Below are 26319 nucleotides of genomic sequence, written 5' to 3' on the forward strand. Positions count from 1 at the left end.
TCCATTTGTGTAACACAGTGAGCATTAATGTGGGTCCATCATGTAACACAGTGACCAGCAATGTGGGTCCATTATGTCACACAGTGAGCAGCAATGTGGGTTCATTATGTAACACAGTGATCAGCAATCTGGGCCCATCGTGTAACACAGTGAGCAGAAATGTGTGTCCATCATGTAACACAGTGAGCAGCAATGAGGTTCCATTATGTAACACAGTGAGCAGCAATGTGGGCCCATTATGTCACGCAGTGAGCAGCAATGTGGGTCCATTATGTAACACAATGAGCAGCAATGTGGGTCCATCATGTAACACAGTGAGTAGCAATGAGGTTCCATTGAGTAACACAGTGAGCAGCATTGTGGTTCCATCATGTAACACAGTGATCAGCAATGAGGTTCCATTATCTCACACTATGAGCAGCAATTTGTTCCATCATGTAACACAGTGATCAGCAATGAGGTTCCGTTATGTAACACAGTGAGCAGCAATTTGTTCCATCATGTAACACAGTGATCAGAAATGTGGGTCCTTAATGTAACACAGTGATCAGCAATGAGAGTCCATCATGTGGGTTCATTATACAACACAGTGAGCAGCAATGTGGGTCCATGATGTAACACAGTGATCACCAATTTAGGTCCATCATGCAACACAGTGAGCAGCAATGTGGGTTCATCATGTAACACAGTGAGCAACAATGTGGGTCCGTTGTGTAATACAGTGAGCAGCAATGTGGGTCCATTATGTAACACAGTGAGCAGCAATGTGGGTCCATCATGTAACACAATGAGCAGCAATGTGGGTCCATCGTGAAACACAGTGAGCAGCAATGTGGGTCCATTACTTAACACAGTGAGCAGCAATGTGGGTCCATCGTATAACACAGTGAGCAGCAATGTGGGTTCATTATCTAACACAGTGATCAGCAATGTGGGTCCATCGTGTAACACAATGACCAGCAATGAGAGTCCATTATGTAACACAGTGAGCAGCAATGTGGGTCCATCATGTAACACAGTGAGCAGCAATGTGGGTTTATTATGTAACACATTGATCAGCAATGTGGGTCCATCGTGTAACACAGTGAGCAGCAATCAGATCCATTATGTAACACAGTGAGCAGCAATGTGGGTCCATCACGTAACACAGTGATCATTTATGTGGGTCCATCATGTAACACAGTGAGCAGCAGCGTGGGTCCATCGCGTAACACAGTGATCACCAATGTAGGTCCATCATGTAACACAGTGAGCAGCAGTGTGGGTCCATCATGTAACACAGTGATCACCAATGTAGGTCCATCATGTAACACAGTGATCAGCAATGTGGGTCCATCGTGTAACACAGTGAGCATCAGTGTGGGTTCATTATGTAACACAATGATCAGCAATGTGGGTCCATCGTGTAACACAGTGAGCAGCAATGAGAGTCCATTATGTAACACAGTGAGCAGCAATGTGAGTCCACCATGTAACACAGTGAGCAGCAATGTGGGTCCATCATGTAACACAGTGAGCAGCAATGTGGGTCCATCGTATAACACACTGAGCAGTAATGCGAGTCCATTATGTAACACAGTGAGCAGCAATGTGGGTCCATTATGTAACACAGTGAGCAACAATGTGGGTCTGTCATGTAATACAGTGAGCAGCAATGTGGGTTCATCGTGTAACACAGTGAGCAGCAATGTGGGTCTATCATATAATACAGTGAACGGCAATGTGGGTTCATCATGTAACACAGTGAGCAGCAATGTTGGTCCATGATGTAACACAGTGAGCAGCAATGTGGGTCCATCATGCAACACAGTGAGCAGCAATGTGGGTCTATCATGTAACACAGTGAGCAGCAATGTGGGTTCATCATGTAACTCAGTGAGCTGCAATGTGGGTCTATCATGTAATACAGTGAGCAGCAATGTGGGTTCATCTTGTACCACAGTGAGCAGCAATGTGGGTCTGTCATGTAATACAGTGAGCAGCAATGTGGGTTCATCATGTAACACAGTGAGCAGCAATGTGGGTTCATCATGTAACACCGTGAGCAGCAATGTGGGTCCATCATGTAATACAGTGAGCAGCAATGTGGGTTCATCATGTAACACAGTGAGCAGCAATGTGGGTCTATCATGTAATACAGTGAGCAGCAATGTGGGTTCATCATGTAACACAGTGAGCAGCAATGTGGGTTCATTATGTAACACAGTGAGCAGCAATGTGGGTTCATCGTGTAACACAGTGAGCAGCAATGTGGGTCTATCATGTAATACAGTGAACGGCAATGTGGGTTCATCACGTAACACAGTGATCAGCAATGTGGGTCTATCATGTAATACAGTGAGCAGCAATGTGCGTCTATCATGTAATACATTGAGCAGCAATGTGGGTCTATCATGTAATACAGTGAACAGCAATGTGGGTTCTTCATGTAACACAGTGAGCAGCAATGTGGGTCTATCATGTAATACAGTGAGCAGCAATGTGGGTTCATCATGTAACACAGTGAGCAGCAATGTGGGTCCATCATGTAACACAGTGAGCAGCAATGTGGGTCCATCATGTAACACATTGATCACCAATGTAGGTCCATCATGAAACACAGTGAGCAGCAATGTGGGTCCATCGTATAACACAGTGAGCAGCAATGTGGGTTCAGTATCTAACACAGTGATCAGCAATGTGGGTCCATCGTGTAACACAGTGACCAGCAATGAGAGTCCATTATGTAACACAGTGAGCAGCAATGTGGGTTCATCAGGTAACAGAGTGAGCAGCAATGTGACTCCATCATGTTACACAGTGATCACCAATGTAGGTCCATCATGTAACACAGTGAGTAGCAATGTGGGTCCATCATGTAACACAGTGAGCAGCAATGTGGGTTCATTATGTAACACATTGATCAGCAATGTGGGTCCATCGTGTAACACAGTGAGCAGCAATGAGATCCATTATGTAACACAGTGAGCAGCAATGTGGGTCCATCATGTAACACAGTGATCAACAATGTGGGTCCATCATGTAACACAGTGAGCAGCAATGTGGGTCCATCACGTAACACAGTGATCAACAATGTGGGTGCATCATGTAACACAGTGATCAACAATGTGGGTCCATCATGTAACACAGTGAGCAGCAATGAGGTTCCATTATGTAACACAGTGAGCAGCAATGAGGTTCCATTATGTAACACAGTGAGCAGCAATGTGGGTTCATTATGTAACACAATGATCAGCAATGAGGCTCCATTATTTTACACATTGAGCAGCAATGTGGGCCCATCGTGTAACACAGTGAGCATCAATGTAGGTCCATCATGTAACACAGTGATCAGCAATGAGGTTCCATTTGTGTAACACAGTGAGCATTAATGTGGGTCCATCATGTAACGCAGTGAGCAGCAATGTGGTTCTATCATGTAACACAGTGAGCAGAAATGTAGGTTCATCATGTAACACAGTGAGCAGCAATGTGGGTCCATCATGTAACACAGTGAGCAGCAATGTGGGTTCATTATCTAACACAGTGATCAGCAATGTGGGTCCATCGTGTAACACCGTGACCAGCAATGAGAGTCCATTATGTAACACAGTGAGCAGCAATGTGGGTTCATTATGTAACACATTGATCAGCAATGTGGGTCCATCACGTAACACAGTGATCAACAATGTGGGTGCATCATGTAACACAGTGATCAACAATGTGGGTCCATCATGTAACACAGTGAGCAGCAATGTGGGTCCATTATGTAACACAGTGAGCAGCAATATGGGTCCATTATGTGACACAGTGAGCAGCAATGAGGTTCCATTATGTAACGCAGTGAGCAGCAATGTGGTTCTATCATGTAACACAGTGAGCAGAAATGTAGGTTCATCATGTAACACAGTGAGCAGCAATGTGGGTCCATCATGTAACACAGTGAGCAGCAATGTGGGTTCATTATCTAACACAGTGATCAGCAATGTGGGTCCATCGTGTAACACCGTGACCAGCAATGAGAGTCCATTATGTAACACAGTGAGCAGCAATGTGGGTCCATCATGTAACAGAGTGATCAGCAATGTGGGTCCATCATGTTACACAGTGATCACCAATGTAGGTCCAACATGTAACACAGTGAGCAGCAATGTGGGTCCATCATGTAACACAGTGAGCAGCAATGTGGGTTCATTATGTAACACATTGATCAGCAATGTGGGTCCATCGTGTCACACAGTGAGCAGCAATGAGATCCATTATGTAACACAGTGAGCAGCAATGTGAGTCCATCACGTAACACAGTGATCATTTATGTGGGTCCATCATGTAACACAGTGAGCAGCAACGTGGGTCCATCGCGTAACACAGTGATCACCAATGTAGGTCCATCATGTAACACAGTGAGCAGCAGTGTGGGTCCATCATGTAACACAGTGATCACCAATGTAGTTCCATCATGTAACACAGTGACCAGCAATGTCGGTCTATCGTGTAACACAGTGAGCATCAGCGTGGGTTCATTATGTAACACAATGATCAGCAATGTGGGTCCATCGTGTAACACAGTGAGCAGCAATGAGAGTCCATTATGTAACACAGTGAACAGCAATGTGGGTCCACCATGTAACACAGTGAGCAGCAATGTGGGTCCATCGTGTAACACAGTGAGCAGCAATCAGAATCCATTATGTAACGCAGTGAGCAGCAATGTGGGTTCATCATGTAACACAGTGAGCAGCAATGTGGGTCCATTATGTAACACAGTGAGCAACAATGTCGGTCCATTATGTAACACAGTGATCAGCAATGTGGGTCCATCGTGTAACACAGTGAGCAGCAATGTGGGTCTATCATGTAATACAGTGAACGGCATGTGGGTTCATCATGTAACACAGTGATCAGCAATGCGGGTCTATCATGTAACACAGTGATCAGCAATGTGGGTCTATCATGTAACACGGTGAGGAGCAATGTGGGTTTATCATGTCATACAGTGAGCAGCAATGTTGGTCCATGATGTAACACAGTGAGCAGCAATGTGGGTCCATCATGCAACACAGTGAGCAGCAATGTGGGTCTATCATGTAACACAGTGAGCAGCAATGGGGGTTCATCATGTAACACAGTGAGCAGCAATGTGGGTCTGTCATGTAATACAGTGAGCAGCAATGTGGGTTCATCATGTAACACAGTGAGCAGCAATGTGGGTCTATCATGTAATACAGTGAGCAGCAATGTGGGTTCATCATGTAACACAGTGAGCAGCAATGTGGGTCTATCATGTAATACAGTGAGCAGCAATGTGGGTTCATCATGTAACACAGTGAGCAGCAATGTGGGTCCATCATGTAATACAGTGAGCAGCAATGTGGGTTCATCATGTAACACAGTGAGCAGCAATGTGGGTCTATCATGTAATACAGTGAGCAGCATTGTGGGTTCATCATGTAACACAATGAGCAGCAATGTGGGTTCATTATGTAACACAGTGAGCAGCAATGTCGGTCGATTATGTAACACAGTGAGCAGCAATGTGGGTCCATCGTGTAACACAGTGATCAGCAATGTGCTTCCATCATGTAATACAGTGAGCAGCAATGTTGGTCCACGATGTAACACAGTGAGCAGCAATGTGGGTCCATCGTGTAACACAGTGAGCAGCAATGTGTATTCATTATGTAACACAGTGAGCAGCAATGTGGGTCCATTATGTAACACAGTGAGCAGCAATGTGGGTCTATCATGTAATACAGTGAACGGCAATGTGGGTTCATCATGTAACACAGTGATCAGCAATGTGGGTCTATCATGTAATACAGTGAGCAGCAATGTGCGTCTATCATGTAATACATTGAGCAGCAATGTGGGTCTATCATGTAATACAGTGAACAGCAATGTGGGTTCATCATGTAACACAGTGAGCAGCAATGTGGGTCTATCATGTAACACATTGAGCAGCAATGTGGGTCCATCTTGTAACACAGTGAGCAGCAATGTGGGTCCATCGTATAACACAGTGAGCAGCAATGTGGGTTCATTATCTAACACAGTGATCAGCCATGTGGGTCCATCGTGTAACACAGTGACCAGCAATGTGGGTTCATCATGTAACAGATTGAGCAGCAATGTGGGTCCATCATGTTACACTGTGATCACCAATGTAGGTCCATCATGTAACACAGTGAACAGCAATGTGGGTCCATCATGTAACACAGTGAGCACCAATGAGAGTCCATTATGTAACACAGTGAGGAGCAATGTGGGTCCAACATGTAACACAGTGAGGAGCAATTTGCGTCCATTATGTAACACAGTGATCAACAATGTGGGTCCATCATCTAACACAGTGCGCAGCAATGTGGGTCCATTATGTAACACAGTGAGCAGCAATGAGGTTCCATCCAGTAACACAGTGAGCAGCAATGTGGGTCCACCATGTAACACAGTGATCAGCAATGTGGGTCCATCATGTAACACACTAAGCAGCAATGTGGGTCTGTTGTGGAACAAAGTGAGTAGTAATGAGAGTCCATCATGTAACACAGTGAGCAGCAATGTGGGTCCATTATGTAACACAGTGATCAACAATGTGGGTCCATCATGTAACACAGTGAGCAGCAATGTGTTTCCATTATGTAACACAGTGAGCAGCAATGAGGTTCCATTATGTAACACAGTGAGCAGCAATGTGGGTTCATTATGTAACACAATGATCAGCAATGAGGCTCCATTATTTTACACATTGAGCAGCAATATGGGCCCATCGTGTAACACAGTGAGCATCAATGTAGGTCCATCATGTAACACAGTGATCAGCAATGAGGTTCCATTTGTGTAACACAGTGAGCATTAGTGTGGGTCCATCATGTAACACAGTGAGCAGCAATGTGGGTCTATCATGTAACACAGTGAGCAGAAATGTGGGTTCATCATGTAACACAGTGAGCAGCAATGTGGGTCCATCATGTAACACAGTGAGCAGCAATGTGGGTCCATCATGTAACACATTGATCACCAATGTAGGTCCATCATGTAACACAGTGAGCAGCAATGTGGGTCCATCGTATAACAAAGTGAGCAGCAATGTGGGTTCATTATCTAACACAGTGATCAGCAATGTGGGTCCATCGTGTAACACAGTGACCAGCAATGAGAGTCCATTATGTAACACAGTGATCAGCAATGTGGGTCCATCATGTAACACAGTGAGCAGCAATGTGGGTCCATCATGTAACACAGTGAGCAGCAATGTGGGTTCATTATGTTACAAATTGATCAGCAATGTGGGTCCATCGTGTAACACAGTGAGCAGCAATGAGATCCATTATGTAACACAGGTAGCAGCCATGTGGGTCCATCACGTAACACAGTGATCATTTATGTGGGTCCATCATGTAACACAGTGAGCAGCAACGTGGGTCCATCGCGTAACACAGTGATCACCAATGTAGGTCCATCATGTAACACAGTGAGCAGCAGTGTGGGTCCATCATGTAACTCAGTGATCACCAATGTAGGTCCATCATGTAACACAGTGATCAGCAATGTCGGTCCATCGTGTAACACAGTGAGCATCAGCGTGGGTTCATTATGTAACACAATGATCAGCAATGTGGGTCCATCGTGTAACACAGTGAGCAGCAATGACAGTCCATTATGTAACACAGTGATCAGCAATGTGGGTCCACCATGTAACACAGTGAGCAGCAATGTGTGTCCATCGTATAACACAGTGAGCAGTAATGAGAGTCCATTATGTAACACAGTGAGCAGCAATGTGGGTTCATCATGTAACACAGTGAGCAGCAATGTGACTCCATTATGTAACACAGTGAGCAACAATGTGGGTCCATCATGTAACACAGTGATCAGCAATGTGTGTCCATCGTATAACACAGTGAGCAGTAATGAGAGTCCATTATGTAACACAGTGAGCAGCAATGTGGGTTCATCACGTAACACAGTGAGCAGCAATGTGAGTCCATTATGTAACACAGTGAGCAACAATGTTGGTCCATGATGTAACACAGTGAGCAGCAATGTGGGTCCATCGTGTAACACAGTGAGCAGCAATGTGGGTCTATCATGTAATACAGTGAACGGCAATGTGGGTTCATCATGTCACACAGTGATCAGCAATGTGGGTCTATCATGTAACACAGTGATCAGCAATGTGGGTCTATCATGTCATACAGTGAGCAGCAATGTTGGTCCATGATGTAACACAGTGAGCAGCAATGTGGGTCCATCATGCAACACAGTGAGCAGCAATGTGGGTCTATCATGTAACACAGTGAGCAGCAATGGGGGTTCATCATGTAACACAGTGAGCAGCAATGTGGGTCTATCATTTAATACAGTGAGCAGCAATGTGGGTCCATCGTGTAACACAGTGACCAGCAATGTGGGTTCATCATGTAACAGAGTGAGCAGCAATGTGGGTCCATCATGTTACACAGTGATCACCAATGTAGGTCCATCATGTAACACAGTGAGCAGCAATGTGGGTCCATCATGTAACACAGTGAGCAGCAATGAGATCCATTATGTAACACAGTGAGCAGCAATGTGGGTCTATCATGTAATACAGTGAGCAGCAATGTGGGTTCATCATGTAACACAGTGAGCAGCAATGTGGGTCTATCATGTAACACAGTGACCAGCAATGTGGGTTCATCATGTAACACAGTGAGCAGCAATGTGGGTCCATCATGTATCACAGTGAGCAGCAATGTGGGTTCATTATGTAACACAGTGAGCAGCAATGTGGGTCCATTATGTAACACAGAGAGCAGCAATGTGGGTCTATCATGTAATACCGTGAACGGCAATGTGGGTTCATCATGTAACACAGTGATCAGCAATATGGGTCTATCATGTAATACAGTGAGCAGCAATGTGCGTCTATCATGTAATACATTGAGCAGCAATGTGGGTCTATCATGTAATACAGTGAGCAGCAATGTGGGTTCATCATGTAACACAGTGAGCAGCAATGTGGGTCTATCATGTAATACAGTGAGCAGCAATGTGGGTTCATCATGTAACACAGTGAGCAGCAATGTGGGTCCATCATGTAACACAGTGAGCAGCAATGTGGGTTCATGATGTAACACAGTGAGCAGCAATGTGGTTCTATTATGTAACACAGTGAGCCGCAATGTGGGTCCATCATGTAACACAGTGAGCAGCAATGTGGGTCCATCATGTAACACAGTGAGCAGCAATGTGGGTCCATCGTGTAACACAGTGATCAGCAATGTGCTTCCATCATGTAATACAGTGAGCAGCAATGTGGGTCTATCATGTCATGCAGTGAGCAGCAATGTTGGTCCACGATGTAACACAGTGAGCAGCAATGTGGGTCCATCGTGTAACACAGTGAGCAGCAATGTGGATTCATTATGTAACACAGTGAGCAGCAATGTGGGTCAATTATGTAACACAGTGAGCAACAATGTGGGTCAATTATGTAACACAGTGAGCAGCAATGTGGGTCCATCGTGTAACACAGTGAGCAGCAATGTGGGTCTATCATGTAATACAGTGAACGGCAATGTGGGTTCATCATGTAACACAGTGATCAGCAATGTGGGTCTATCATGTAATACAGTGAGCAGCAATGAGAGTCCCTTATGTAACACAGTGAGCAGCAATGTGGGTTCATCATGTAACACAGTGAGCAGCAATGTGGGTCCATCATGTAACACAGTGAGCAGCAATGTGGGTCCATCTTGTAACATGGTGATCAGCTATGTCGGTCCATCATGTAACACAGTGAGCAGCAATGTGGGTCCATCGTATAACACAGTGAGCAGCAATGTCGGTTCATTATCTAACACAGTGATCAGCCATGTGGGTCCATCGTGTAACACAGTGACCAGCAATGTGGGTTCATCATGTAACAGAGTGAGCAGCAATGTGGGTCCATCATGTTACACAGTGATCACCAATGTAGGTCCATCATGTAACACAGTGAGCAGCAATGTGGGTCCATCATGTAACACAGTGAGCAGCAATGAGATCCATTATGTAACACAGTGAGCAGCAATGTGGGTCTATCATGTAATACAGTGAGCAGCAATGTGGGTTCATCATGTAACACAGTGAGCAGCAATGTGGGTCCATCATGTAACACAGTGAGCAGCAATGTGGGTTCATTATGTAACACAGTGAGCAGCAATGTGGGTCCATTATGTAACACAGTGAGCAGCATTGTGGGTCTATCATGTAATACAGTGAACAGCAATGTGGGTCCATCATGTAACACAGTGAGCCGCAATGTGGGTTCTTCATGTAACACAGTGAGCAGCAATGTGGGTTCATTATGTAACACAGTGAGCAGCAATGTGGGTCCATTATGTAACACAGTGAGCAGCAATGTGGGTCCATCGTGTAACACAGTGATCAGCAATGTGCTTCCATCATGTAATACAGTGAGCAGCAATGTGGGTCTATCATGTCATGCAGTGAGCAGCAATGTTGGTCCACGATGTAACACAGTGAGCAGCAATGTGGGTCCATTATGTAACACAGTGAGCATCAGCGTGGGTTCATTGTGTAACACAATGATCAGCAATGTGGGTCCATCATGTAACACAGTGAGCAGCAATGTGGGTCTATCATGTAACACAGTGAGCAGCAATGTGGGTCCATCATGTAACACAGTGAGCAGCAATGTGGGTTCATTATGTAACACAGTGAGCAGCAATGTGGGTTCATTATGTAACACAGTGAGCAGCAATGTGGGTCCATTATGTAACACAGTGAGCAGCAATGTGGGTCCATCGTGTAACACAGTGAGCCGCAATGTGGGTCCATCATGTAACACAGTGAGCCGCAATGTGGGTCCATCATGTAACACAGTGAGCAGCAATGTGGGTTCATTATGTAACACAGTGAGCAGCAATGTGGGTCCATTATGTAACACAGTGAGCAGCAATGTGGGTCCATCGTGTAACACAGTGAGCCGCAATGTGGGTCCATCATGTAACACAGTGAGCAGCAATGTGGGTTCATTATGTAACACAGTGAGCAGCAATGTGGGTCCATTATGTAACACAGTGAGCAGCAATGTGGGTCCATCGTGTAACACAGTGATCAGCAATGTGCTTCCATCATGTAATACAGTGAGCAGCAATGTGGGTCTATCATGTCATGCAGTGAGCAGCAATGTTGGTCCACGATGTAACACAGTGAGCAGCAATGTGGGTCCATCGTGTAACACAGTGAGCATCAGCGTGGGTTCATTGTGTAACACAATGATCAGCAATGTGGGTCCATCGTGTAACACAGTGAGCATCAGCGTGGGTTCATTGTGTAACACAGTGACCAGCAATGTGGGTTCATCATGTAACAGAGTGAGCAGCAATGTGGGTCCATCATGTTACACAGTGATCACCAATGTAGGTCCATCATGTAACACAGTGAACAGCAATGTGGGTCCATCATGTGACACAGTGAGCACCAATGAGAGTCCATTATGTAACACAGTGAGGAGCAATGTGGATCCAACATGTAACACAGTGAGCAGCAATGTGGGTCCATTATGTAACACAGTGATCAACAATGTGGGTCCATCATGTAACACAGTGAGCAGCAATGTGGGTCCATTATGTAACACAGTGAGCAGCAATGAGGTTCCATCCAGTAACACAGTGAGCAGCAATGTGGGTCCACCATGTAACACAGAGATCAGCAATGTGGGTCCATCATGTAACACAGTGAGCAGCAATGTGGGTGCATCATGTAACACAGTGATCAACAATGTGGGTCCATCATGTAACACAGTGATCAACAACGTGGGTGCATCATGTAACACAGTGATCAACAATGTGGGTCCATCATGTAACACAGTGAGCAGCAATGTGAGTCCATTATGTAACAAAGTGAGTAGTAATGAGAGTCTATCATGTAACGCAGTGAGCAGCAATGTGGGTCCATTATGTAACACAGTGATCAACAATGTGGGTGCATCATGTAACACAGTGATCAACAATGTGGGTCCATCATGTAACACAGTGAGCAGCAATGTGGGTTCATCATGTAACACAGTGATCAGCAATGTGGGTTCATCATGTAACACAGTGAGCAGCAATGTGGGTCTATCATGTAATACAGTGAGCAGCAATGTGGGTTCATCAGGAAACACAGTGAGCAGCAATGTGGGTCCATCATGTAACACAGTGAGCAGCAATGTGGGTTCATTATGTAACACAGTGAACAGCAATGTGGGTCCATCATGTAACACAGTGAGCAGCAATGTGATTCCATTATGTAACACAGTGAGCAGCAATGTGGGTCTATCATGTAACACAGTGAGCAGCAATGTGGGTCCATCATGTAACACAGTGAGCAGCAATGTGGGTCCATCATGTAACACAGTGAGCAGCAATGTGGGTTCATTATGTAACACAGTGAGCAGCAATGTAGGTCCATTATGTAACACAGTGAGCAGCAATGTGGGTCCATCATGTAACACAGTGAGCAGCAATGTGGGTTCATTATGTAACACAGTGAGCCGCAATGTGGGTCCATCATGTAACACAGTGAGCAGCAATGTGGGTTCATTATGTAACACAGTGAGCAGCAATGTGGGTCCATTATGTAACACAGTGAGCAGCAATGTGGGTCCATCGTGTAACACAGTGAGCCGCAATGTGGGTCCATCATGTAACACAGTGAGCCGCAATGTGGGTCCATCATGTAACACAGTGAGCAGCAATGTGGGTTCATTATGTAACACAGTGAGCAGCAATGTGGGTCCATTATGTAACACAGTGAGCAGCAATGTGGGTCCATCGTGTAACACAGTGAGCCGCAATGTGGGTCCATCATGTAACACAGTGAGCAGCAATGTGGGTTCATTATGTAACACAGTGAGCAGCAATGTGGGTCCATTATGTAACACAGTGAGCAGCAATGTGGGTCCATCGTGTAACACAGTGATCAGCAATGTGCTTCCATCATGTAATACAGTGAGCAGCAATGTGGGTCTATCATGTCATGCAGTGAGCAGCAATGTTGGTCCACGATGTAACACAGTGAGCAGCAATGTGGGTCCATCGTGTAACACAGTGAGCATCAGCGTGGGTTCATTGTGTAACACAATGATCAGCAATGTGGGTCCATCGTGTAACACAGTGAGCATCAGCGTGGGTTCATTGTGTAACACAGTGACCAGCAATGTGGGTTCATCATGTAACAGAGTGAGCAGCAATGTGGGTCCATCATGTTACACAGTGATCACCAATGTAGGTCCATCATGTAACACAGTGAACAGCAATGTGGGTCCATCATGTGACACAGTGAGCACCAATGAGAGTCCATTATGTAACACAGTGAGGAGCAATGTGGATCCAACATGTAACACAGTGAGCAGCAATGTGGGTCCATTATGTAACACAGTGATCAACAATGTGGGTCCATCATGTAACACAGTGAGCAGCAATGTGGGTCCATTATGTAACACAGTGAGCAGCAATGAGGTTCCATCCAGTAACACAGTGAGCAGCAATGTGGGTCCACCATGTAACACAGAGATCAGCAATGTGGGTCCATCATGTAACACACTAAGCAGCAATGTGGGTCTGTTGTGGAACAATGTGAGTAGTAATGAGAGTCCATCATGTAACACAGTGAGCAGCAATGTGGGTGCATCATGTAACACAGTGATCAACAATGTGGGTCCATCATGTAACACAGTGATCAACAACGTGGGTGCATCATGTAACACAGTGATCAACAATGTGGGTCCATCATGTAACACAGTGAGCAGCAATGTGAGTCCATTATGTAACAAAGTGAGTAGTAATGAGAGTCTATCATGTAACGCAGTGAGCAGCAATGTGGGTCCATTATGTAACACAGTGAGCAGCAATGTGGGTTCATCATGTAACACAGTGATCAGCAATGTGGGTTCATCATGTAACACAGTGAGCAGCAATGTGGGTCTATCATGTAACACAGTGATCAGCAATGTGGGTTCATCATGTAACACAGTGAGCAGCAATGTGGGTCTATCATGTAATACAGTGAGCAGCAATGTGGGTTCATCAGGAAACACAGTGAGCAGCAATGTGGGTCCATCATGTAACACAGTGAGCAGCAATGTGGGTTCATTATGTAACACAGTGAACAGCAATGTGGGTCCATCATGTAACACAGTGAGCAGCAATGTGATTCCATTATGTAACACAGTGAGCAGCAATGTGGGTCCATCGTGGAACACAGTGATCAGCAATGTGCTTCCATCATGTAATACAGTGAGCAGCAATGTGGGTCTATCATGTCATGCAGTGAGCAGCAATGTTGGTCCACGATGTAACACAGTGAGCAGCAATGTGGGTCCATCGTGTAACACAGTGAGCAGCAATGTGGATTCATTATGTAACACAGTGAGCAGCAATGTGGGTCCATTATGTAACACAGTGAGCAGCAATGTGGGTCCATCGTGTAACACAGTGAGCAGCAATGTGGGTCCATCGTGTAACATAGTGAGCAGCAATGTGGGTTCATTATGTAACAAAGTGAGCAGCAATGTGGGTCCATCATGTAACACATTGATCACCAATGTAGCTCCATCATGTAACACAGTGAGCAGCAATGTGGGTCCATCGTATAACACAGTGAGCAGCAATGTGGTTCCATCATGTAATACAGTGAGCAGCAATGTGGGTCTATCATGTAATACAGTGAGCAGCAATGTGGGTCCATTATGTAACACAGTGAGCAGCAATGTGGGTCCATCGTGTAACATAGTGAGCAGCAATGTGGGTCTATCATGTAATACAGTGAACGGCAATGTGGGTCCACCATGTAACACAGTGATCAGCAATGTGGGTCCATCATGTAACACAGTGAGCAGCAATGTGGGTCCATTATGTAACACAGTGAGCAGCAATGAGGTTCCATCCAGTAACACAGTGAGCAGCAATGTGGGTCCACCAGGTAACACAGTGATCAGCAATGTGGGTCCATCATGTAACACACTAAGCAGCAATGTGGGTCTGTTGTGGAACAATGTGAGTAGTAATGAGAGTCCATCATGTAACACAGTGAGCAGCAATGAGGTTCCATTATGTAACACAGTGAGCAGCAATGTGGGTTCATTATGTAACACAATGATCAGCAATGAGGCTCCATTATTTTACACATTGAGCAGCAATGTGGGCCCATCGTGTAACACAGTGAGCATCAATGTAGGTCCATCATGTAACACAGTGATCAGCAATGAGGTTCCATTTGTGTAACACAGTGAGCATTATTGTGGGTCCATCATGTAACACAGTGACCAGCAATGTGGGTCCATTATGTCACACAGTGAGCAGCAATGTGGGTTCATACTGTCACACAGTGATCAGCAATATGGGCCCATCGTGTAACACAGTGAGCAGAAATGTGTGTCCATCATGTAACACAGTGAGCAGCAATGAGGTTCCATTATGTAACACAGTGAGCAGCAATGTGGGCCCATTATGTAACGCAGTGAGCAGCAATGTGGGACCATTATGTAACACAATGAGCAGCAATGTGGGTCCATCATGTAACACAGTGAGTAGCAATGAGGTTCCATTAAGTAACACAGTGAGCAGCATTGTGGTTCCATCATGTAACACAATGATCAGCAATTTGTTCCATCATGTAACACAGTGATCAGCAACATGGGTCCATCGTGAAACACAGTGAGCATCAGCGTGGGTTCATTGTGTAACACAATGATCAGCAATGTGGGTCCATCGTGTAATACAGTGACCAGCAATGAGAGTCCATTATGTAACACAGTGAGCAGCAATGTGGGTTCATTATGTAACAAAGTGAGCAGCAATGTGGGTCCATCATGTAACACATTGATCACCAATGTAGGTCCATCATGTAACACAGTGAGCAGCAATGTGGGTCCATCGTATAACACAGTGAGCAGCAATGTGGTTCCATCATGTAATACAGTGATCAGCAATGTGCTTCCATCATGTAATACAGTGAGCAGCAATGTGGGTCTATCATATCATGCAGTGAGCAGCAATGTGGGTCCATTATGTAACACAGTGAGCAGCAATGTGGGTTCATCATGTAACACAGTGAGCAGCAATGTGGGTCCATCCAGTAACACAGTGGGCAGCAATGTGGGTCCACCATGTAACACAGTGATCAGCAATGTGGGTCCATCATGTAACACACTAAGCAGCAATGTGGGTCTGTTGTGGAACAATGTGAGTAGTAATGAGAGTCCATCATGTAACACAGTGAGCAGCAATGTGGGTGCATCATGTAACACAGTGATCAACAATGTGGGTCCATCATGTAACACAGTGAGCAGCAATGTGGGTCCATTATGTAACACAGTGAGCAGCAATGAGGTTCCATTAAGTAACACAGTGAGCAGCATTGTGGTTCCATCATGTAACACAGTGATCAGCAATTTGTTCCATCATGTAACACAGTGATCAGCAACGTGGGTCCATCGTGTAACACAGTGAGCAGCAATGAGGTTCCATTATGTAACACAGTGATTACCAATTTAGGTCCATCATGCAACACAGTGAGCAGCAATGTGGGTTCATCATGTAACACAGTGAGCAACAATGTGGGTCCGTTGTGAAATACAGTGAGCAGCAATGTGGGTCCATTATGTAACACAGTGAGCAGCAATGTAGGTCCATCATGTAACACAGTGAGCAGCAATGTGGGTCCATCGTGTAACACAGTGAGCGTCAATGTCGGTCCATTATTTAACACAGTGAGCAGCAATGTGGGTTCATTATGTAACACAGTGAGCAGCAATGTGGGTCCATCATGTAACACATTGATCACCAAGGTAGGTCCATCATGTAACACAGTGAGCAGCAATGTGGGTCCATCGTATAACACAGTGAGCAGCAATGTGGGTTCATTATCTAACACAGTGATCAGCCATGTGGGTCCATCGTATAACACAGTGAGCAGCAATGTGGGTTCATTATCTAACACAGTGATCAGCAATGTGGGTCCATCGTGTAACACAGTGACCAGCAATGAGAGTCCATTATGTAACACAGTGAGCAGTAATGTGGGTCCATCATGTAACAGAGTGAGCAGCAATGTGGGTCCATCATGTTACACAGTGATCACGAATGTAGGTCCATAATGTAACACAGTGAGCAGCAATGTGGGTCCATCATGTAACACTGTGAGCAGCAATGTGGGTTCATTATGTAACACATTGATCAGCAATGTGGGTCCATCGTGTAACACAGTGAGCAGCAATGAGATCCATTATGTAACACAGTGAGCAGCAATGTGGGTCTATCATGTAACACAGTGAGCAGAAATGTGGGTTCATCATGTAACACAGTGAGCAGCAATGTGGGTCCATCATGTAACACAGTGAGCAGCAATGTGGGTCCATCATGTAACACATTGATCACCAATGTAGGTCCATCATGTAACACAGTGAGCAGCAATGTGGTTCCATCGTGTAACACAGTGACCAGCAATGAGAGTCCATTATGTAACACAGTGAGCAGCAATGTGGGTTCATTATGTAACAAAGTGAGCAGCAGTGTGGATCCATCATGTAACACATTGATCACCAATGTAGGTCCATCATGTAACACAGTGAGCAGCAATGTGGGTCCATCGTATAACACAGTGACCAGCAATGTGGGTCCATCATGTTACACAGTGATCACCAATGTAGGTCCATCATGTAACACAGTGAGCAGCAATGTGGTTCCATCATGTAATACAGTGAGCAGCAATGTGGGTTCATCATGTAACACAGTGAGCAGCAATGTGGGTCCATCATGTATCACAGTGAGCAGCAATGTGGGTTCATTATGTAACACAGTGAGCAGCAATTTGGGTCCATTATGTAACACAGAGAGCAGCAATGTTGGTCTATCATGTAATACCGTGAACGGCAATGTGGGTTCATCATGTAACACAGTGATCAGCAATGTGGGTCTATCATGTAATACAGTGAGCAGCAATGTGCGTCTATCATGTAATACATTGAGCAGCAATGTGGGTCTATCATGTAATACAGTGAGCAGCAATGTGGGTTCATCATGTAACACAGTGAGCAGCAATGTGGGTCTATCATGTAATACAGTGAGCAGCAATGTGGGTTCATCATGTAACACAGTGAGCAGCAATGTGGGTCCATCATGTAACACAGTGAGCAGCAATGTGGGTTCATTATGTAACACAGTGAGCAGCAATGTGGTTCCATTATGTAACACAGTGAGCAGCAATGTGGGTCTATCATGTAATACAGTGAACAGCAATGTGGGTCCATCATGTAACACAGTGAGCAGCAATGTGGGTTCATTATGTAACACAGTGAGCAGCAATGTGGGTCCATTATGTAACACAGTGAGCAGCAATGTGGGTCCATCGTGTAACACAGTGATCAGCAATGTGCTTCCATCATGTAATACAGTGAGCAGCAATGTGGGTCTATCATGTCATGCAGTGAGCAGCAGTGTTGGTCCACGATGTGACACAGTGAGCAGCAATGTGGGTCAATCGTGTAACACAGTGAGCAGCAATGTGGATTCATTATGTAACACAGTGAGCAGCAATGTGGGTCCATTATGTAACACAGTGAGCAGCAATGTGGGTCCATCGTGTAACACAGTGAGCAGCAATGTGGGTCTATCATGTAATACAGTGAACGGCAATGTGGGTTCATCATGTAACACAGGGATCAGCAATGTGGGTCTATCATGTAATACAGTGAGCAGCAATGAGAGTCCCTTATGTAACACAGTGAGCAGCAATGTGGGTTCATCATGTAACACAGTGAGCAGCAATGTGGGTCCATCATGTAACACAGTGAGCAGTAATGTGGGTCCATCTTGTAACATGGTGATTAGCTATGTCGGTCCATCATGTAACACAGTGAGCAGCAATGTGGGTCCATCGTATAACACAGTGACCAGCAATGTGGGTTCATCATGTAACAGAGTGAGCAGCAATGTGGGTCCATCATGTTACACAGTGATCACCAATGTAGGTCCATCATGTAACACAGTGAGCAGTAATGTGGGTCCATCATGTAACACAGTGAGCAGCAATGAGATCCATTATGTAACACAGTGAGCAGCAATGTGGGTCTATCATGTAATACAGTGAGCAGCAATGTGGGTTCATCATGTAACACAGTGAGCAGCAATGTGGGTCCATTATGTAACACAGTGAGCAGCAATGTGGGTCTATCATGTAATACAGTGAACAGCAATGTGGGTCCATCATGTAACACAGTGAGCCGCAATGTGGGTCCATCATGTAACACAGTGAGCAGCAATGTGGGTTCATTATGTAACACAGTGATCAGCAATGTGGGTCTATCATGTAACACAGTGAGCAGCAATGTGGGTCCATCGTGTAACACAGTGATCAGCAATGTGCTTCCATCATGTAATACAGTGAGCAGCAATGTGGGTCTATCATGTAACACAGTGAGCATCAGCGTGGGTTCATTGTGTAACACAATGATCAGCAATTTGGGTCCATCGTGTAACACAGTGAGCATCAGCGTGGGTTCATTGTGTAACACAGTGACCAGCAATGTGGGTTCATCATGTAACAGAGTGAGCAGCAATGTGGGTCCATCATGTTACACAGTGATCACCAATGTAGGTCCATCATGTAACACAATGATCAGCAATGTGGGTCCATCATGTGACACAGTGAGCACCAATGAGAGTCCATTATGTAACACAGTGAGGAGCAATGTGGGTCCAACATGTAACACAGTGAGCAGCAATGTGGGTCCATTATGTAACACAGTGATCAACAATGTGGGTCCATCATGTAACACAGTGAGCAGCAATGTGGGTCCATTATGTAACACAGTGAGCAGCAATGAGGTTCCATCCAGGAACACAGTGAGCAGTAATGTGGGTCCACCATGTAACACAGTGATCAGCAATGTGGGTCCATCATGTAACACACTAAGCAGCAATGTGGGTCTGTTGTGGAACCATGTGGGTAGTAATGAGAGTCCATCATGTAACACAGTGAGCAGCAATGTGGGTCCATTATGTAACACAGTGATCAACAATGTGGGTGCATCATGTAACACAGTGATCAACAATGTGGGTCCATCATGTAACACAGTGAGCAGCAATGTGGGTCCATTATGTAACACAGTGATCAACAATGTGGGTGCATCATGTAACACAGTGATCAACAATGTGGGTCCATCATGTAACACAGTGAGCAGCAATGTGGGTTCATCATGTAACACAGTGAGCAGCAATGTGGGTCCATCATGTAACACAGTGAGCAGCAATGTGGTTCCATTATGTAACACAGTGAGCAGCAATGTGGGTCCATCATGTAACACAGTGAGCAGCAATGTGGTTCCATTATGTAACACAGTGAGCAGCAATGTGGGTCCATCATGTAACACAGTGAGCAGCAATGTGGTTCCATTATGTAACACAGTGAGCAGCAATGTGGGTCCATCGTGTAACACAGTGATCAGCAATGTGCTTCCATCATGTAATACAGTGAGCAGCAATGTGGGTCTATCATGTCATGCAGTGAGCAGCAATGTTGGTCCACGATGTAACACAGTGAGCAGCAATGTGGGTCCATCGTGTAACACAGTGAGCAGCAATGTGGATTCATTATGTAACACAGTGAGCAGCAATGTGGGTCCATTATGTAACACAGTGAGAAGCAATGTGGGTCCATCGTGTAACACAGTGAGCAGCAATGTGGGTCTATCATGTAATACAGTGAACGGCAATGTGTGTTAATCATGTAACACAGTGATCAGCAATGTGGGTCTATCATGTAATACAGTGAGCAGCAATGAGAGTCCCTTATGTAACACAGTGAGCAGCAATGTGGGTTCATCATGTAACACAGTGAGCAGCAATGTGGGTTCATCATGTAACACAGTGAGCAGCAATGTGGGTCTATCATGTAATACAGTGAGCAGCAATGTGGGTTCATCAGGAAACACAGTGAGCAGCAATGTGGGTCCATCAGGTAACACAGTGAGCAGCAATGTGGGTTCATTATGTAACACAGTGAACAGCAATGTGGGTCCATCATGTAACACAGTGAGCAGCAATGTGGTTCCATTATGTAACACAGTGAGCAGCAATGTGGTTCCATCGTGTAACACAGTGATCAGCAATGTGCTTCCATCATGTAATACAGTGAGCAGCAATGTGGGTCTATCATGTCATGCAGTGAGCAGCAATGTTGGTCCACGATGTAACACAGTGAGCAGCAATGTGGGTCCATCGTGTAACACAGTGAGCAGCAATGTGGATTCATTATGTAACACAGTGAGCAGCAATGTGAGTTCATCATATAACAGAGTGAGCAGCAATGTGGGTCCATCATGTAACACAGTGAACAGCAATGAGAGTCCATTATGTAACACAGTGAGGAGCAATGTGGGTCCAACATGTAACACAGTGAGCAGCAATGTGGGTCCATTATGTAACACAGTGATCAACAATGTGGGTCCATCATGTAACACAGTGATCAACAATGTGGGTCAATTATGTAACACAGTGAGCAGCAATGAGGTTCCATCCAGTAACACAGTGAGCAGCAATGTGGGTCCACCATGTAACACAGTGATCAGCAATGTGGGTCCATCATGTAACACAGTGAGCAGCAATGTGGGTCCATTATGTAACACAGTGAGCAGCAATGAGGTTCCGTCCAGTAACACAGTGAGCAGCAATGTGGGTCCACCATGTAACACAGTGATCAGCAATGTGGGTCCATCATGTCACACACTAAGCAGCAATGTGGGTCTGTTGTGGAACAATGTGAGTAGTAATGAGAGTCCATCATGTAACACAGTGAGCAGCAATGTGGGTGCATCATGTAACACAGTGATCAACAATGTGGGTCCATCATGTAACACAGTGAGCAGCAATGTGGGTCCATTATGTAACACAGTGAGCAGCAATGAGGTTCCATTATGTAACACAGTGAGCAGCAATGTGGGTTCATTATGTAACACAATGATCAGCAATGAGGCTCCATTATTTTACACATTGAGCAGCAATGTGGGCCCATCGTGTAACACAGTGATCAACAATGTGGGTCCATCATGTAACACAGTGAGCAGCAATGTGGGTCCATCATGTAACACAGTGAGCAGCAATGTGGGTCCATTATGTCACACAGTGAGCAGCAATGTGGGTTCATTCTGTAACACAGTGATCAGCAATCTGGGCCCATCGTGTAACACAGTGAGCAGAAATGTGTGTCCATCATGTAACACAGTGAGCAGCAATGAGGTTCCATTATGTAACACAGTGAGCAGCAATGTGGGCCCATTATGTAACGCAGTGAGCAGCAATGTGGGACCATTATGTAACACAATGAGCAGCAATGTGGGTCCATCACGTAACACAGTGAGTAGCAATGAGGTTCCATTAAGTAACACAGTGAGCAGCATTGTGGTTCCATCATGTAACACAGTGATCAGCAATTTGTTCCATCATGTAACACAGTGATCAGCAACGTGGGTCCATCGTGTAACACAGTGAGCAGCAATGAGGTTCCATTATGTAACACAGTGATCACCAATTTAGGTCCATCATGCAACACAGTGAGCAGCAATGTGGGTTCATCATGTAACACAGTGAGCAACAATGTGGGTCCGTTGTGTAATACAGTGAGCAGCAATGTGGGTCCATTATGTAACACAGTGAGCAGCAATGTAGGTCCATCATGTAACACAGTGAGCAGCAATGTGGGTCCATCGTGTAACACAGTGAGCGGCAATGTCGGTCCATTATTTAACACAGTGAGCAGCAATGTGGGTTCATTATGTAACAAAGTAAGCAGCAATGTGGGTCCATCATGTAACACATTGATCACCAAAGTAGGTCCATCATGTAACACAGTGAGCAGCAATGTGGGTCCATCGTATAACACAGTGAGCAGCAATGTGGGTTCATTATCTAACACAGTGATCAGCCATGTGGGTCCATCGTATAACACAGTGAGCAGCAATGTGGGTTCATTGTCTTACACAGTGATCAGCAATGTGGGTCCATCGTGTAACACAGTGACCAGCAATGAGAGTCCATTATGTAACACAGTGAGCAGCAATGTGGGTCCATCATGTAACAGAGTGAGCAGCAATGTGGGTCCATCATGTTACACAGTGATCACCAATGTAGGTCCATCATGTAACACAGTGAGCAGCAATGTGGGTTCATTATGTAACACATTGATCAGCAATGTGGGTCCATCGTGTAACACAGTGAGCAGCAATGAGATCCATTATGTAACACAGTGAGCAGCAATGTGGGTCTATCATGTAACACAGTGAGCAGAAATGTGGGTTCATCATGTAACACAGTGAGCAGCAATGTGGGTCCATCATGTAACACAGTGAGCAGCAATGTGGGTCCATCATGTAACACATTGATCACCAATGTAGGTCCATCATGTAACACAGCAAGCAGCAATGTGGGTCCATCGTATAACACAGTGAGCAGCAATGTGGGTTCATTATCTAACACAGTGATCAGCAATGTGGGTCCATCGTGTAACACAGTGACCAGCAATGAGAGTCCATTATGTAACACAGTGAGCAGCAATGTGGGTCCATCATGTAACAAAGTGACCAGCAATGTGGGTCCATCATGTTACACAGTGATCACCAATGTGGGTCCATCATGTTACACAGTGATCACCAATGTAGGTCCATCATGTTACACAGTGATCACCAATGTAGGTCCGTCATGTAACACAGTGAGCAGCAATGTGGGTCCATCATGTAACACAGTGAGCAGCAATGTGGGTTCATTATGTAACACATTGATCAGCAATGTGGGTCCATCGTGTAACACAGTGAGCAGCAATGAGATCCATTATGTAACACAGTGAGCAGCAATGTGGGTCCATCACGTAACACAGTGATAATTTATGTGGGTCCATCATGTATCACAGTGAGCAGCAGTATGGGTCCATCATGTAACATAGTGATCACCAACGTGGGTCCATCATGTAACACAGTGATCAGCAATATGGGTCCATCGTGTAACACAGTGAGCATCAGCGTGGGTTCATTATGTAATGCAATGATCAGCAATGTGGGTCCATCGTGTAACACAGTGAGCAGCAATGAGAGTCCATTATGTAACACAGTGAGCAGCAAAGTGGGTCCACCATGTAACACAGTGAGCAGCAATTTGGGTCCATCGTATAACACAGTGAGCAGTAATGAGAGTCCATTATGCAACACAGTGAGCAGCAATGTGGGTTCATCATGTAACACAGTGAGCAGCAATGTGGGTCCATTATGTAACACAGTGAGCAACAATGTGGGTCCATTATGTAACACAGTGATCAGCAATGTGGGTCCATCGTGTAACACAGTGTGCAGCAATGTGGGTCTATCATGTAATGCAGTGAACGGCAATGTGGGTTCATCATGTAACACAGTGATCAGCAATGTGGGTCTATCATGTGACACGGTGAGCAGCAATGTGGGTCTATCATGTCATACAGTGAGCAGCAATGTTGGTCCATGATGTAACACAGTGAGCAGCAATGTGGGTCCATCATGCAACACAGTGAGCAGCAATGTGGGTCTATCATGTAACACAGTGAGCAGCAATGTGGGTCCATCATGTAACACAGTGAGCAGCAATGTGGGTCCATTATGTCACACAGTGAGCAGCAATGTGGGTTCATTCTGTAACACAGTGATCAGCAATCTGGGCCCATCGTGTAACACAGTGAGCAGAAATGTGTGTCCATCATGTAACACAGTGAGCAGCAATGAGGTTCCATTATGTAACACAGTGAGCAGCAATGTGGGCCCATTATGTAACGCAGTGAGCAGCAATGTGGGACCATTATGTAACACAATGAGCAGCAATGTGGGTCCATCACGTAACACAGTGAGTAGCAATGAGGTTCCATTAAGTAACACAGTGAGCAGCATTGTGGTTCCATCATGTAACACAGTGATCAGCAATTTGTTCCATCATGTAACACAGTGATCAGCAACGTGGGTCCATCGTGTAACACAGTGAGCAGCAATGAGGTTCCATTATGTAACACAGTGATCACCAATTTAGGTCCATCATGCAACACAGTGAGCAGCAATGTGGGTTCATCATGTAACACAGTGAGCAACAATGTGGGTCCGTTGTGTAATACAGTGAGCAGCAATGTGGGTCCATTATGTAACACAGTGAGCAGCAATGTAGGTCCATCATGTAACACAGTGAGCAGCAATGTGGGTCCATCGTGTAACACAGTGAGCGGCAATGTCGGTCCATTATTTAACACAGTGAGCAGCAATGTGGGTTCATTATGTAACAAAGTAAGCAGCAATGTGGGTCCATCATGTAACACATTGATCACCAAAGTAGGTCCATCATGTAACACAGTGAGCAGCAATGTGGGTCCATCGTATAACACAGTGAGCAGCAATGTGGGTTCATTATCTAACACAGTGATCAGCCATGTGGGTCCATCGTATAACACAGTGAGCAGCAATGTGGGTTCATTGTCTTACACAGTGATCAGCAATGTGGGTCCATCGTGTAACACAGTGACCAGCAATGAGAGTCCATTATGTAACACAGTGAGCAGCAATGTGGGTCCATCATGTAACAGAGTGAGCAGCAATGTGGGTCCATCATGTTACACAGTGATCACCAATGTAGGTCCATCATGTAACACAGTGAGCAGCAATGTGGGTCCATCATGTCACACTGTGAGCAGCAATGTGGGTTCATTATGTAACACATTGATCAGCAATGTGGGTCCATCGTGTAACACAGTGAGCAGCAATGAGATCCATTATGTAACACAGTGAGCAGCAATGTGGGTCTATCATGTAACACAGTGAGCAGAAATGTGGGTTCATCATGTAACACAGTGAGCAGCAATGTGGGTCCATCATGTAACACAGTGAGCAGCAATGTGGGTCCATCATGTAACACATTGATCACCAATGTAGGTCCATCATGTAACACAGCAAGCAGCAATGTGGGTCCATCGTATAACACAGTGAGCAGCAATGTGGGTTCATTATCTAACACAGTGATCAGCAATGTGGGTCCATCGTGTAACACAGTGACCAGCAATGAGAGTCCATTATGTAACACAGTGAGCAGCAATGTGGGTCCATCATGTAACAAAGTGACCAGCAATGTGGGTCCATCATGTTACACAGTGATCACCAATGTAGGTCCATCATGTTACACAGTGATCACCAATGTAGGTCCATCATGTAACACAGTGAGCAGCAATGTGGGTCCATCATGTAACACAGTGAGCAGCAATGTGGGTTCATTATGTAACACATTGATCAGCAATGTGGGTCCATCGTGTAACACAGTG

This window comes from Chiloscyllium plagiosum, unplaced genomic scaffold (genome assembly GCF_037043375.1).
Source record: "Chiloscyllium plagiosum isolate Xiang-an unplaced genomic scaffold, Cpla_swu_hap1 HiC_scaffold_12, whole genome shotgun sequence".
Taxonomy (NCBI): domain Eukaryota; kingdom Metazoa; phylum Chordata; class Chondrichthyes; order Orectolobiformes; family Hemiscylliidae; genus Chiloscyllium; species Chiloscyllium plagiosum.